The sequence below is a fragment of the Triticum aestivum genome, chromosome 3D (assembly GCF_018294505.1).
Source record: "Triticum aestivum cultivar Chinese Spring chromosome 3D, IWGSC CS RefSeq v2.1, whole genome shotgun sequence".
Lineage (NCBI taxonomy): Eukaryota > Viridiplantae > Streptophyta > Magnoliopsida > Poales > Poaceae > Triticum > Triticum aestivum.
This window is the reverse complement of record NC_057802.1, coordinates 287,238,838-287,254,915: the sequence shown is the minus strand read 5'-3', so window position 1 is coordinate 287,254,915 and position 16,078 is coordinate 287,238,838.

Sequence of the window (16,078 nt, the reverse complement as noted above, 5' to 3'; positions counted from 1 at the left end):
CACCAACGTATTCGGCTAGGACTCTTGTTATCCTAGGCCTCTGGTGCATTATATAAGCCAAGGCCAGGCTAGTCGATAGATCATGATGACATTAATCATCATACCCCTAGGGTTTAGACCACAACATATGATTTCGGGGTAGATCAACTCTCTCTTGTAATCTCTATATTCATCAGGATCAATCAAGCAGGAAGTAGGGTATTACCTCCATTAAGATGGCCCATGTTGGCTTATGTAGTAATTTCAAAAATTTCCTACGCACACGCAAGATCATGGTGATGCATAGCAATGAGAGGGGAGAGTGTTGTCTACGTACCCTTGTAGACCGAAAGCGGAAGCGTTAGCACAACGCGGTTGATGTAGTCGTACGTCTTCACGATCCGACCGATCAAGTACCGAACGCACGGCACCTCCGAGTTCAGCACACGTTCAGCCCGATGACGTCCCTCGAACTCCGATCCAGCCGAGTGTTGAGGGAGAGTTTCGTCAGCACGATGGCGTGGTGACGATGATGATGTTCTACCGACGCAGGGCTTCGCCTAAGCACCGCTATAGTATTATCGAGGTGGACTATGGTGGAGGGGGGCACCGCACACGGCTAAAAGATCAAACGATCAATTGTTGTGTCTTTGGGGTGCCCCCCTGCCCCCGTATATAAAGGAGCAAGGGGGGAGGCGGCCGGCCTAGGAGGAGGGCGCGCCAAGGGGGGGAGTCCTACTCCCACCGGGAGTAGGACTCCTCCTTTCCTTGTTGGAGTAGGAGAGAAGGAAAGAGGGGGAGAGGGAGAAGGAAAAGGGGGCTGCACCCCTTGTCCAATTCGGACCAGAGGGGGGGTGCGCGCCTCCTTCCTTTTGGCCTCTCTCCTCTATTCCCGTATGGCCCAATAAGGCCCAATACTTCTCCCCGGCGAATTCCAGTAACTCTCCGGTACTCCGATAAATACCCGAATCACTCGGAACCTTTCCGAAGTCTGAATATAGTCGTCCAATATATCGATCTTTACGTCTCGGCCATTTCGAGACTCCTCGTCATGTCCCCGATCTCATCCGGGACTCCGAACTACCTTCGGTACATCAAAACACATAAACTCACAATATAACCGTCATCGAACTTTAAGCGTGCGGACCCTACGGGTTCGAGAACTATGTAGACATGACCGAAACACGTCTCCGGTCAATAACCAATAGCGGAACCTGGATGCTCATATTGGCTCCCACATATTCTACGAATATCTTTATCGGGCAGACCGCATAACAACATACGTTGTTCCCTTTGTCATCGGTATGTTACTTGCCCGAGATTCGATCGTCGGTATCTCAATACCTAGTTCAATCTCGTTACCGGCAAGTCTCTTTACTCGTTCTGTAATACATCATCCCGCAACTAACTCATTAGTTACAATGCTTGCAAGGCTTATAGTGATGTGCATTACTGAGTGGACCCAGAGATACCTCTCCGACAATCGGAGTGACAAATCCTAATCTCGAAATACGCCAACCCAACAAGTACCTTTGGAAGCACCTGTAGAGCACCTTTATAATCACCCAGTTATGTTGTGATGTTTGGTAGCACACAAAGTGTTCCTCCGGTAAACGGGAGTTGCATAATCTCATAGTCATAGGAACATGTATAAGTCATGAAGAAAGCAATAGTAGAATACTAAACGATCGTGTGCTAAGCTAACGGAATGTGTCAAGTCAATCACATCATTCTCCTAATGATATGATCCCGTTAATCAAATGACAACTCATGTCTATGGCTAGGAAACATAACCATCTTTGATTAACGAGCTAGTTAAGTAGAGGCATACTAGTGACACTTTGTTTGTCTATGTATTCACACATGTATCATGTTTCCGGTTAATACAATTCTAGCATGAATAATAAACATTTATCATGATATAAGGAAATAAATATTAACTTTATTATTGCCTCTAGGGCATATTTCCTTCAGTCTCCCACTTGCACTAGAGTCAATAATCTAGTTCACATGGCCATGTGATTTAACATCAATAGTTCACATCACCATGTGATTAACACCCATAGTTCACATCGTCATGTGACCAACACCCAAAGGTTTTACTAGAGTCAATAATCTAGTTCACATCGCTATGTGATTAACACCCAAAGAGTACTAAGGTGTGATCATGTTTTGCTTGTGAGATAATTTTAGTCAACGGGTCTGTCACATTCAGATCCGTAAGTATTTTGCAAATTTCTATGTCTACAATGCTCTGCACGGAGCTACTCTAGCTAATTGCTCCCACTTTCAATATGTATCTAGATTGAGACTTAGAGTCATCTGGATCAGTGTCAAAATTTGCATCGACGTAACCCTTTACGACGAACTCTTTTTGTCACCTCCATAATCGAGAAACATATCCTTATTCCACTAAGGATAATTTTGACTGATGTCCAGTGATCTACTCCTAGATCACTATTGTACTCCCTTGCCAAAATCAGTGTAGGGTATACAATAGATCTGGTACACAGCATGGCATACTTTATACAACCTATGGCCGAGGCATAGGGAATGACTTTCATTCTTTTTCTATCTTCTGCCGTTGTCGGGCTTTGAGTCTTACTCAAATGTCACACCTTGTAACACAGGCAAGAAACTCTTTCTTTGACTGTTCCATTTTGAACCACTTCAAAATCTTGTTAAGGTATGTACTCATTGAAAAAACTTATCAAGCATCTTGATCTATCTCTATAGATCTTGATGCTCAATATGTAAGCAGCTTCACCGAGGTCTTTCTTTGAAAAACTCCTTTCAAACACTCCTTTATGCTTTGCAGAATAATTCTACATTATTTCCGATCAACAATATGTCATTCACATATACTTATCAGAAATGCTGTAGTGCTCCCACTCACTTTCTTGTAAATACAGGCTTCACCACAAGTCTGTATAAAACTATATCCTTTGATCAACTTATCAAAGCGTATATTCCAACTCTGAGATGCTTGCACCAGTCCATAGATGGATCACTGGAGCTTGCATATTTTGTTAGCACCTTTAGGATTGACAAAACCTTCTGGTTGCATCATATACAACTCTTTTTTAATAAATCCATTAAGGAATGCAGTTTTGTTTATCCATTTGCCAGATTTCATAAAATGTGGCAATTGCTAACATGATTCGGACAGACTTAAGCATAGATACGAGTGAGAAACTCTCATCGTAGTCAACACCTTGAACTTGTCGAAAACCTTTTGCGACAATTCTAGCTTTGTAGATAGTAACACTACTATCAGCGCCCGTCTTCCTCTTGAAGATCCATTTAATCTCAATAGCTCGCCGATCATTGGGCAAGTCAATCAAAGTCCATACTTTGTTCTCATACATGGATCCCATCTCAGATTTCATGGCCTCAAGCCATTTTGCGGAATCCGGGCTCATCATCGCTTCCTCTTAGTTCGTAGGTTCGTCATGGTCAAGTAACATGACCTCCAGAACAGGATTACCGTTCCACTCTGGTGTGGATCTCATTCTGGTTGACCTACGAGGTTCGGTAGTAACTTGATCCGAAGCTTCATGATCATCATCATTAACTTCCTCACTAATTGGTGTAAGCATCACTGGAACTGATTTCAGTGATGAACTACTTTCCAATTTGGGAGAAGGTACAGTTACCTCATCAAGTTCTACTTTCCTCCCACTCACTTCTTTCGAGAGAAACTCCTTCTCTAGAAAGGATCCATTCTTAGCAACGAATTTGCCTTCGGATCTGTGATAGAAGATATACCCAATAGTCACCTTTGGGTATCCTATGAAGACGCATTTCTCCGATTTGGGTTCAAGCTTATCATGTTGAAACTTTTTCACATAAGCATCGCAACCCCAAACTTTAAGAAACGGCAACTTTGGTTTCTTGCCAAACCACAGTTCATATGGTGTCGTCTCAAACGGATTTAGATGGTGCCCATTTTTTACGTGAATCCAGTTGTCTCTAATGCATAACCCCACAACTATAGTGGTAAATCAGTAAGAAACATCATAGATTGCACTATATCCAATAAAGTACGGTTATGACGTTCGGACACACCATTATGCTGTGGTGTTCAAGGTGGCACGAATTTGTGAAACTATTCCACATTGTTTTAATTGAAGACCAAACTCGTAACTCAAATATTTGTCTCCGCGATCAGATCGTAGAAACCTTATTTTCTTGTCACGATGATTTTCCACTTCACTCTGAAATTCTTTGAACCTTTCAAATGTTTCAGACTTATGTTTCATCAAGTAGATATACCCATATCTGCTCAAATCATCTGTGAAGGTCAGAAAATAACGATACCCGCCGCGAGCCTCAACACTCATCGGATCGCATACATCAGTATGTATTATTTCCAATAAGTCAGTTGCTCGCTCCATTGTTCCGGAGAACGGAGTCTTAGTCATCTTGCCCATAAGGCACGGTTCGCAAGCATCAAGTGATTCATAATCAAGTGATTCCAAAATCCCATCAGTATGGAGTTTCTTCATGCGCTTGACACCAATATGACCTAAACGGCAGTGCCACAAATAAGTTGCACTATCATTATTAACTTTGCATCTTTTGGCTTCATTATTATGAATATGTGTATCACTACGATCGAGATCCAACAAACCATTTTATTGGGTGTATGACCATAGAAGGTTTTATTCATGTAAACAGAACAACAATTATTCTCTAATTTAAATGAATAAACGTATTGCAATAAACATGATCAAATCATATTCATGCTCAACGCAAACACCAAATAACACTTATTTAGGTTCAACACTAATCCCGAAAGTATAGGGAGTGTGCGATGATGATCATATCAATCTTGGAACCACTTCCAATACACATCGTCACTTCATCCTTAACTAGTTTCTGTTCATTATGCAACTCCCGTTTCGAGTTACTACTCTTTAGCAACTGAGCCAGTATCAAATACCGAGGGGTTGCTATAAACACTAGTAAAGTACACATCAATAACATGTATATCCAATATACCTTTGTTCACTTTGCCATCCTTCTTATCCACCAAATACTTGGGGTAGTTCCGCTTCCAGTGACCAGTCCCTTTGCAGTAGAAGCACTTAGTCTCAGGCTTAGGACCAGACTTAGGCTTCTTCACTTGAGCAGCAACTTGCTTGCCGTTCTTCTTGAAGTTCCCCTTCTTCCCTTTGCCCTTTTCTTGAAACTAGTGGTCTCGTCAACCATCAACACTTGATGTTTTTCTTGATTTCTACCTTCGTCGATTTCAGCATCACGAAGAGCTCGGGAATTACCTTCGTCATCCCTTGCATACTATAGTTCATCATGAAGTTCTACTAACTTAGTGATGGTGACTAGAGAATTCTGTCAATCACTATTTTATCTGGAAGATTAACTCCCACTTGATTCAAGCGATTGTAGTACCCAGACAATCTGAGCACATGCTCACTGCTTGAGCTATTCTCCTCCATCTTTTAGCTATAGAACTTGTTGGAGACTTCATATCTCTCAGCTCGGGTATTTGCTTGAAATACTAACTTCAACTCCTGGAACATCTCATATGGTCCATGACGTTCAAAACGTCTTTGAAGTCCCGATTCTAAGCCGTTAAGCATGGTGCACTAAACTATCAAGTAGTCATCATATTGAGCTAGCCAAATGTTCATAACGTCTGCATCTGCTCCTGCAATAGGTCTGTCACCTAGCGGTGCATCAAGGACATAATTCTTCTATGCAGCAATGAGGATAATCCTCAGATCATGGATCCAATCCACATCATTGCTACTAACATCATTCAACATAATTTTTCTCTAGGAACATATCAAGATAAACATAGGGAAGCAACAACGCGAGCTATTGATCTACAACATAATTTGCAAAATACTATCAGGACTAAGTTCATGATAAATTTAAGTTCAATTAATCATATTACTTAAGAACTCCCACTTAGATAGACATCCCTCTAATCCTCTAAGTGATCACGTGATCCATATCAACTAAACCATGTCCGATCATCACGTGAGATGGAGTAGTTTCAACGGTGAACATCACTATGTTGATCATATCTACTATATGATTCACGCTCGACCTTTCGGTCTCTGTGTTCCGAGGCCATATCTGTTATATGCTAGGCTCGTCAAGCTTAACCTGAGTATTCCGCGTGTGCAACTGTTTTGCACCCGTTGTATTTGAACGTAGATCCTATCACACCCGATCATCACATGGTGTCTCAGCACGAAGAACTTTCGCAACTGTGCATACTCAGGGAGAACACTTATACTTTGATAATTTAGTGAGGGATCATCTTATAATGCTACCGTCAATCAAAGCAAGATAAGATGCATAAAAGATAAACATCACATGCAATCAATATAAATGATATGATATGGCCATCATCATCTTGTGCTTGTGATCTCCATCTCCGAAGCACCATCAAGATCACCATCGTCACCGGCGCGACACCTTGATCTCCATCGTAGCATCGTTGTCGTCTCGCCAATCTTATGCTTCTACGACTATCGCTACCGCTTAGTGATAAAGTAAAGCATTACAGGGCGATTGCATTGCATACAATAAAGCGACAACCATATGGCTCCTGCCAGTTGCCGATAACTCGGTTACAAAACATGATCATCTCATACAATAAAATTTAGCATCATGTCTTGACCATATCACATCACAACATGCCCTACAAAAACAAGTTAGACGTCCTCTACTTTGTTGTTGCAAGTTTTACGTGGCTGCTACTGGGCTTAGTAAGAACCGTTCTTACCTACGCATCAAAACCACAACGATAGTTTGTGAAGTTTGTGTTGTTTTAACCTTCGCAAGGACCGGGCGTAGCCACACCCGGTTCAACTAAAGTTGGAGAAACTGACACCCGCGAGCCACCTCTGTGCAAAGCACGTCGGAAGAACCAGTCTCGTGTAAGCGTACGCGTAATGTCGGTCCGGGCCGCTTCATCCAACAATACCGCCGGACCAAAGTATGACATGCTGGTAAGCAGTATGAATTATATCGCCCACAACTCACTTGTGTTCTACTCGTGCATATAACATCAACACATAAAACCAGGCTCGGATGCCACTGTTGGGTTATGTAGTAATTTCAAAAATTTCCTACGCACACGCAAGATCATGGTGATGCATAGCAACGAGAGGGGAGAGTGTTGTCTATGTACCCTTGTAGACCGAAAGCGGAAGCGTTAGCACAACGCGGTTGATGTAGTCGTACGTCTTCACGATCCGACCGATCAAGTACCGAACGCACGGCACCTCCGAATTCAGCACACGTTCAGCCCGATGACGTCCCTCAAACTCCGATCCAGCCGAGTGTTGAGGGAGAGTTTCGTCAGCACGACGGCGTGGTGACGATAATGATGTTCTACCGACGCAGGGCTTCGCCTAAGCACCGCTACAGTATTATCGAGGTGGACTATGGTGGAGGGGGGCACCGCACATGGCTAAAAGATCAAACGATCAATTGTTGTGTCTTTGGGGTGCCCCCTGCCCCCGTATATAAAGGAGCAAGGGGGGAGGCGGCCGGCCTAGGAGGAGGGCGCGCCAAGGGGGGAGTCCTACTCCCACCGGGAGTAGGACTCCTCCTTTCCTTGTTGGAGTAGGAGAGAAGGAAAGAGGGGGAGAGGAAGAAGGAAAAGGGGGCTGCACCCCTTGTCCAATTCGGACCAGAGGGGGGGTGCACGCCTCCTTCCTTTTGGCCTCTCTCCTCTATTCCCGTATGGCCCAATAAAGCCCAATACTTCTCCCCGGCGAATTCCCGTAACTCTCCGGTACTCCGATAAATACTTGAATCACTCGGAACCTTTCCGAAGTCTGAATATAGTCGTCCAATATATCGATCTTTACGTCTCGGCCATTTCGAGACTCCTCGTCATGTCCCCGATCTCATCCGGGACTCCGAACTACCTTCGGTACATCAAAACACATAAACTCATAATATAACCGTCATCGAACTTTAAGCGTGCGGACCCTACGGGTTCGAGAACTATGTAGACATGACCGAGACACGTCTCCGGTCAATAACCAATAGCGGAACCTGGATGCTCATATTGGCTCCCACATATTCTACGAAGATCTTTATCGGTCAGACCGCATAACAACATACGTTGTTCCCTTTGTCATTGGTATGTTACTTGCCCGAGATTCGATCGTCGGTATCTCAATACCTAGTTCAATCTCGTTACCGGCAAGTCTCTTTACTCGTTCTGTAATACATCATCCCGCAACTAACTCATTAGTTACAATGCTTGCAAGGCTTATAGTGATGTGCATTACTGAGTGGGCCCAGAGATACCTCTCCGACAATCGGAGTGACAAATCCTAATCTCGAAATACGCCAACCCAACAAGTACATTTGGAAGCACCTGTAGAGCACCTTTATAATCACCCAGTTACGTTGTGACGTTTGGTAGCACACAAAGTGTTCCTCCGGTAAACGGGAGTTGCATAATCTCATAGTCATAGGAACATGTATAAGTCATGAAGAAAGCAATAGCAGAATACTAAACGATCGTGTGCTAAGCTAACGGAATGGGTCAAGTCAATCACATCATTCTCCTAATGATATGATCCCGTTAATCAAATGACAACTCATGTCTATGGCTAGGAAACATAACCATCTTTGATTAACGAGCTAGTTAAGTAGAGGCATACTAGTGACACTCTGTTTGTCTATGTATTCACACATGTACCATGTTTCCGGTTAATACAATTCTAGCATGAATAATAAACATTTATCATGATATAAGGAAATAAATAATAACTTTATTATTTCCTCTAGGGCATATTTCCTTCAGCCCAAACCTGGGTAAACATCGTGTCCCCTGTCTCCTGTTACCCATCGATCCATGACACACAGCTTGGGACCCCCTACGCGAGATCTGCCGGTTTTGACACCGACAATGGTGCTTTCATTGAGAGTTCCGCTGTGTGATCGGCAAAAGGATCAATGGCTCGCCTGCAGATCAACTGCGACGTCAGCGTCTTCGTTGCTGCCTCGACCGGTCATCTTGGCTTGACCGAGGACTGTGCCCTACCTCCAATCATCATGTTTGGATGAGGGCCTTCATCAACATCAACTCCGATCTCTATCAAGATCATGGAGGAATCATCCATGGAGCTCGGGGGCTGAACTTCAACACTGCCCTCGGGCGACCGTGCTGTTTTTCTGGACAGCAAACTTGTATCCGCCGCCACCGCCTCCTCGAGTGTCGGTTTGATGATTGCTTCGGTGGAATTGTGCGGAATTAAGTCTACAAACAACCATGCAAAATTTCATCGAGTTCCGATGGAGGAATCTCCGGCAATCTACGATATACCGGAGCCCTGTCAAATCTAGATGGGAATCTTGACGAGTTTAGGGCGTGGTCTCCAGAGCCAAGCTCGGAGGTCCTTTGGAAGATCCAACCATTCATCTGCTGTGGAATTCCCATATCTACCACGCCTCAAAATTTCAGCTCGATGCGACGGTTCAAACTCCAGAAACCTTCCAATGAGAGGACCAATTTTCTGATCTGTTTTCTGCGCGAATACGGATCCGACCCGAATTCATGTTTCTTTATGAACGTGATATTGGACAACCTTTTTAAAGGAATTTTCTTCTAGGGTATTGTGCATTGTTCTTAACACGTGCCCATAAAAATTCAAGCCTTCTCTGAGGTACTCTTCATCATCACGCTGGTGTCAAACCAGTCTGGTAACATTGCTCCATGGCTGCCGACCTGCGCTAGACACGTCGTCGCTTTGTTGAGCCGAGCTCATCTTCTTCGGATCATCATCTCGGCGAGCCGAAAAAGAGTTCGGCATCGCGAAGGATAAATCATCACCAATAATGCCGCCCCACGGATTACACGGAGCGGGCACACCGGCATCGCCATTCGGTCACTTCATCAATCCGGCTTTGACCGCGTCACAAGTTATGACCAGCGTCGGCATGACTGCACTGTTGCTTCTTCAAGCCGATGTCCATCACGTGGAACTGCTTCAACACCTCGGCTGACATGGCAGCTGCGACGTCTCCTTACCTACCCGCTCCGTTACCTCGGCTAGACTAGGGGCATCACCATCTCTTCATCAACCTACTCCGGAGACTTCGACGTCACCCGCCGAACAGCTTCGTCACATTAGCTGGACTGGGGGCTTTGCCTCGGCAAGCCAACATTTACCAGCATCGCCATGCCACCGCTCCATCGCTCATCACGCAATGGGTGTGTGGATCAAGTCCCAATTTTGGGAGTAAGCTTTTTTCAGATTGCTACAACAAATAAACCAGGTGCTATTAATCCTAGTAATTTTTTCTTGCTTAGGTTTATTTTTCCGAAAATTATTACTCTGGTTTGTTCCATCATCTGTACACAGGTCTGTCAAATGATGGCCGCATTAACGATGGTTGCGTGATGGTTCGGTCCGTTTCCCGTCCACAGTTCCGCGAACGCCGCATCTTGAGCCCGGACCGCCCTGCAAATTCAGGTTTGTCACGCCTTCACTGCGTCATGCCGACGCCCTGCATCGACATTGGCTTCGGCGCCAGGCCACATCTCTTTAAATAAATTATTTTTGCGTAAAGCAATTATGCAAGGATTATATATGTATTATTCTTTTTGGACCGCACTATTTTATGTGTGTAGGTGACCGACTTCGACTGCGTCACACGGTCACTTCGGCAAGCCAACGTCGTCGTCCCAATTGGCATAAATCGGCTCGCATGATCATCTTGTTGATTGAATTGCCATACCGACATGTTCGGTTGCCTCGGGGACTTCGGCATCATCAAGAGGATCCTACCTCGTCGGGTGTTTGGTGCACGGGCCATATTTCTTTTATTACTCACTTTGCATGAATTATTAATCATGCAACCTTTTTTTATTACTGTTATCTCCGGCTTGCACTATCTTATGTGCATAGGTAAATGATCCGGATTGGGCAGCGCTGTCACCTCTGCTGGACCGGGGGCTTCGTCATCCCTTTGTTAACCCACGCCGGGAACTTCGGCGTCATACTGTCGGCCTGCTCCGTCGACTCGGACGGACAGGGGGTTCCACCTCGCCACATTGGCCGTGTTGTGTCGCCACTTCGGAGTGCCGAGCTCTTCGATCCTCCATCTCAGGACCGGCTTAGGGGCTGGGACCTCGTCCCGCCGTAAACTCGGACCGCGTCATCGATGCCGAGCACATTAACCAACTAAGTCGCTTTCATGCTCAAAGTTTTAAATTTTTAATTTGTGTTTGGTTCGACCGTGCTCACGTGAGTTGTTTGTTAAAAGAAACTCCCTTTACCCATGTTAGCTGGGGGCTCTTAAATTTTCACGAGCCGTTTTATAATAAGTGTGTTTTCTTCTTGTTCGTTGCAAAGTCTTTTTCTATCACTCCTTCCTCGACTCGACTGTGTGGTCAATAGCCGGATAGCCTGGGTCCGATCTTGACCCACTTGCAGTCTTGAGATCGGATGTGTCATGCTAAAGCATGACAGAAGAACAAAATTTTTTAGACCAATTTGCGGATTGGCACCAATCGACTTGATTTAGTTCGGACATGGAGTTTCCGCATAAGTCTTTTGGTTTTTAAGCCTATGGCACTTTTAAACTATTTGTGTGTTTCCAGCATAAGTCTCACAGTGCAACGTCGGACACCTTTAGAGATTCGGCAAAACATTCTCGGGTATTGCTTTATATGCATCAGTTTCGAATTGTGTCTTTGGTCAATAGTTGGGTTGCCCGGCTCCTGTGCTTGCCTCCTACGTTCCGCTTTGTTCGGCCAAGTGTGCCAAGGGAGAACCACTGTGATTGTGCTTCCAGCTCGCATGGTTAAGCACCTCAGTGGAGAAAGCCGAAAACTCATGGTCACAATAAGCGTAAACTGGTCAGCGGTCCGATGACGGTGTTAAATAACAGGCTGTTCATAACATTGGCTGAAGTGTTTGCAGCTTGACCTCGGCTGTCGCCGAACACTAACCGGGGGATTGTAGCTAGCTTCCCCTATTTAAAGCTCCTATGACTTAGTGAAAGTTATAAAGCCCGCATATCTGATTGCCTTCGGGCACCGAGACGTCGGCTAAGGGTTGTCTTGTTATTGCGGAAACACCCTGCATAGTATCTACAAAGGGGTAGAAGTCGACGACGGGCCACTTTCAACTGATAAATGGTCGCAACATAGTCAAAATAAACATACCATCGGCATTTGTATTTAATATACAAGGGTTGCCTTCCATAATCATCGTTATAAAGCCATAAATATGCATCAATTTGACATAAGATTTTGGCCAAGCTGGGTTGCCTGGCTCCTGTGCTTACCCCTACGTTCCTGATTGTTTGGCTAGGTGGTAAAGGGAGCACCTCTGTGATTGCTACTACTGGGTCATCCGAGTAAGTACCTCAGACTAGGTGAAGCCGAAAGCTCTTAAAGTGTGACGCCCCCGATTCAATCGTATACTAATCATGCACGCAAACGTGTACGATCAAGATCAGGGACTCACGGGAAGATTTCACAACACAACTCGAAAAACATAAATAAGTCATACAAGCATCATAATACAAGCCAGGGGCCTCAGAGGCTCGAATACAAGTGCTCGATCATAGACGAGTCAGCGGAAGCAACAATATCTGAGTATAGACATAAGTAAACAAGTTGCCATAAGATGGCTAGCACAAACTGGGATACAGATCAAAAGAGGCGCATGCCTCCTGCCTGGGATCCTCCTAAACTACTCATGGTCGTCGTCAGCGGCCTGCACGTAGTAGTAGGCACCTCCGGTATAGTAGGAGTCGTCGTCGACTGTGGCGTCTGGCTCCTGGGCTCCAGCATCTGGTTGCGACAACCAGGTAGAAGGGAAAGGGGGAAAAGAGGGAGAAAAGCAACCGTGAGTACTCATCCAAAGTACTCGCAAGCAAGGATCTACACTACATATGCATGGGTATATGTGTAAAGGGGCCATATCGGTGGACTGAACTGCAGAATGCCAGAATAAGAGGGGGATAGCTAATCCTGTCGAAGACTACGCTTCTGGCAGCCTCCATCTTGCAGCATGTAGAAGAGAGTAGATGGTAAGTTCACCAAGTAGCATCGCATAGCAAAACCCTACCCGACGATCCTCTCCTCGTCGACCTGTGAGAGAGCGATCACCGGGTTGTATCTGGCACTTGGAAGGGTGTGTTTTATTAAGTATCTGGTTCTAGTTGTCATAAGGTCAAGGTACAACTCCGGGTCGTCCTTTTACCGAGGGACACGGCTATTCGAATAGTTAAACTTCCCTGCAGGGGTGCACCACATTACCCAACACGCTCGATCCCCTTTGGCCGGACACACTTTCCTGGGTCATGCCCGGCCTCGGAAGATCAACACGTCGCGGCCCTACCTAGGCACAACAGAGAGGTCAGCACGCCGGTCTAAATCCTATGGTGCAGGGGTCTGGGCCCATCGCCCATTGCACACCTGCACGTTGCGAGGGCGGCCGGAAGCAGACCTAGCAACCTCCATTACAAAGGAAGTTACGTTACGCGGTCCAATCTGGCGTGCGCCGCTCAGTCGCTGACGTCACAAAGGCTTCGGTTGATACCATGACGTCGAGTGCCCATATCTTTCCCACGTAGTTGGTTAGTGCGTATAGACCAAATGGCCAGACTCAGATCAAATACCAAGATCTCGTTAAGCGTGTTAATTGAATGTAACCGCGGACACCGACCAGGGCTGGGCCCACCTCTCACCTAGGCAGTCTCAACCTGCCATGTCGCTCCGCCACAAAGATCCACCCAGAGGGCCGTCGGGACAAAGGTCCTTTCAGCCCCCAATCCGTGAATCACTCGCGGGTGCTCCACGAGCCGACCCGAGTTTAGTCACCACATGTATCATGTATAAAGCATATAGTATAAACCCGTGATCACCTCCCAAGTGATCACGACCTGATAGTATAGCATAATAGACGGACAAGAATGTAGGGCCATAGATGGAATACTAGCATCCTATACTAAGCATGTAGGATTGCAGGTAAAGGTAACAACAGTAGTGGCAAAGACAGGCTATGTAGCAGAATAGGATTAACGGAAAGCAGTAACATGCTACACTATTCTAATGCAAGCAGTATAGAGAAGAATAGGCGATATCTGGTGATCAAGGGGGGGGCTTGCCTGGTTGCTCTGGCAAGAAGGAGGGGTCGTCAACAGCGTAGTCGGACGGGGCACCAGCAGCGGCGTCGGTCTTGTAGTCTACCGGAGAGAAGAGGGGGAAGAAACAATGAATACAATGCAAACAGATGCATAACGACGAACCAGGGTTGTTATTAATCAAGTTATTATTATTACTGTTGACTCATAGTGTGACCGACTACGAACTGTGCCCATATCCGCGGGCGTGGCTATCGATATATTTAACACACACTCTGCAGAGATTAGCACACAGTACCCACACCATGGAACCCATGGGCTCGCACTCCCATTCGGGTGGACCAATGGCGTTCCGACAAAACCGATCTATTGCCATCACACTCTCCCAACCACTCCGACAAACTCCCCTTTGGGCTAAATCATGGGTGGCCCCGATGTCAACCAATGACATCCAACGGCCACCGTCGTGGAAAAACTATCAACGGTCCCAAACGGGGACAAGGTATACCAATCACAACAAACAGGCACACAAGGCTTATGTCCGCCTACCTGATCAGGGTAGCGCGCGCCCATAACCTTAACTCGTTGGAGGCACCGACGAGAGGCATGACAATAGACCCAGTTAGGACCCCGCCCCCATAAGGCAAGTGTGGCTGCACTGGTCAGCTCGATTTGGTGGCACCATGACTCAGCCAACAATTGTTCAAGTTTGATTATTATCCGGTTAAACTTGAATGCAATAAGCTGAGCCATAATAAAATAACATGTTACAACTACAATGCATGAGCATGATATCAACATAAGCATGGAGGTGCAACATAATCAACGAGCATAACAACCATGAAGCATATATCCAAATGAGCATGACATACTGACGAGCATAACACTACCCATGCGCATAGCATGACCACTAGCATCAACAATAAATACCAAGCAAGAACATATCTATAATAGTACCAAGTAAACATGTAACCAACTAGATGCAAAGGAAACATACATAGCAATGGTACTTAATAACAGATATTAAGCATGCAACAGATGGGAATCACTACTACCAACAGGTACTACTTCTACCAAGCAAGGCATATGAAAGTAATACTTGCAAGAATACGTGATGACCAGGTGCATCCGAACATGTCATGAGATGAACATGAAACTATACGCATTACAGAAACACCGATAACAATAGCAAATCAAACTGACAGTTATTAAATGTTCAAGTAGAAAACCATGGCTACTGCATGGCAATCATGCAAGTGGTTGTCGTGGCTTGCCTGGGGATGAAGAATACTCCGGGGAGAAGTGCGGAAAGCTCGCGGAAGGAATCGCCGAAAAAGTTTCTCTCTCGAAGGGGGCTGATTAGGGGCAAGGGGAAAAAGGTCATTTCTAGTATGTCAACCCATAGTGAAAATGATATGAACAGAACGGGCTCGACGAGACGAAGATGTGGGCATTAGAATCACCTCAATCGGAGTTACGAGTGAAAAGTTGTGGTCGTTCACTTTTTAGGCAGAAAAGGGGCTAAACAGTGAACGTTCACAATATGACCACTTCGGCCGGCTGAGCTGAAAAAGAGAAAGCGTATTTTCAGAAATACGTTTCCGCTGTACTGAAAGTGTATTCTTATCAGAAGGCATAGAGAAGTAGGCTTTCAGTACATGAAAGTGTAGTTTACTGAATGCGCTTCCACTTGCCACGTCAGCTGAGCAGGGTCAACTCCCCGTGTCACTGAATGGTGGGGTCGCATGGGTGGGGCCCACCTGGCTAGGGTGGCGCCTTCAACCTCTCATGCTGGACGAAGCAGAGGCGCGGCCGGCTGCCCCGACGGCGACTGCGGGCGCGTCCGGCCACCATTCGTGACGCTCCGCCTACCGAAATGCTCAGGAGAAGAAGACGCATCGGTGGGTGGTGAAGTTGATCGCCGAGGAGCTCTAGAGCAGGCGCGGCCATGCCCGCATCGGAGGAGGGATTCGGTCGCCGGTGAAATTGTGGCAGAAAG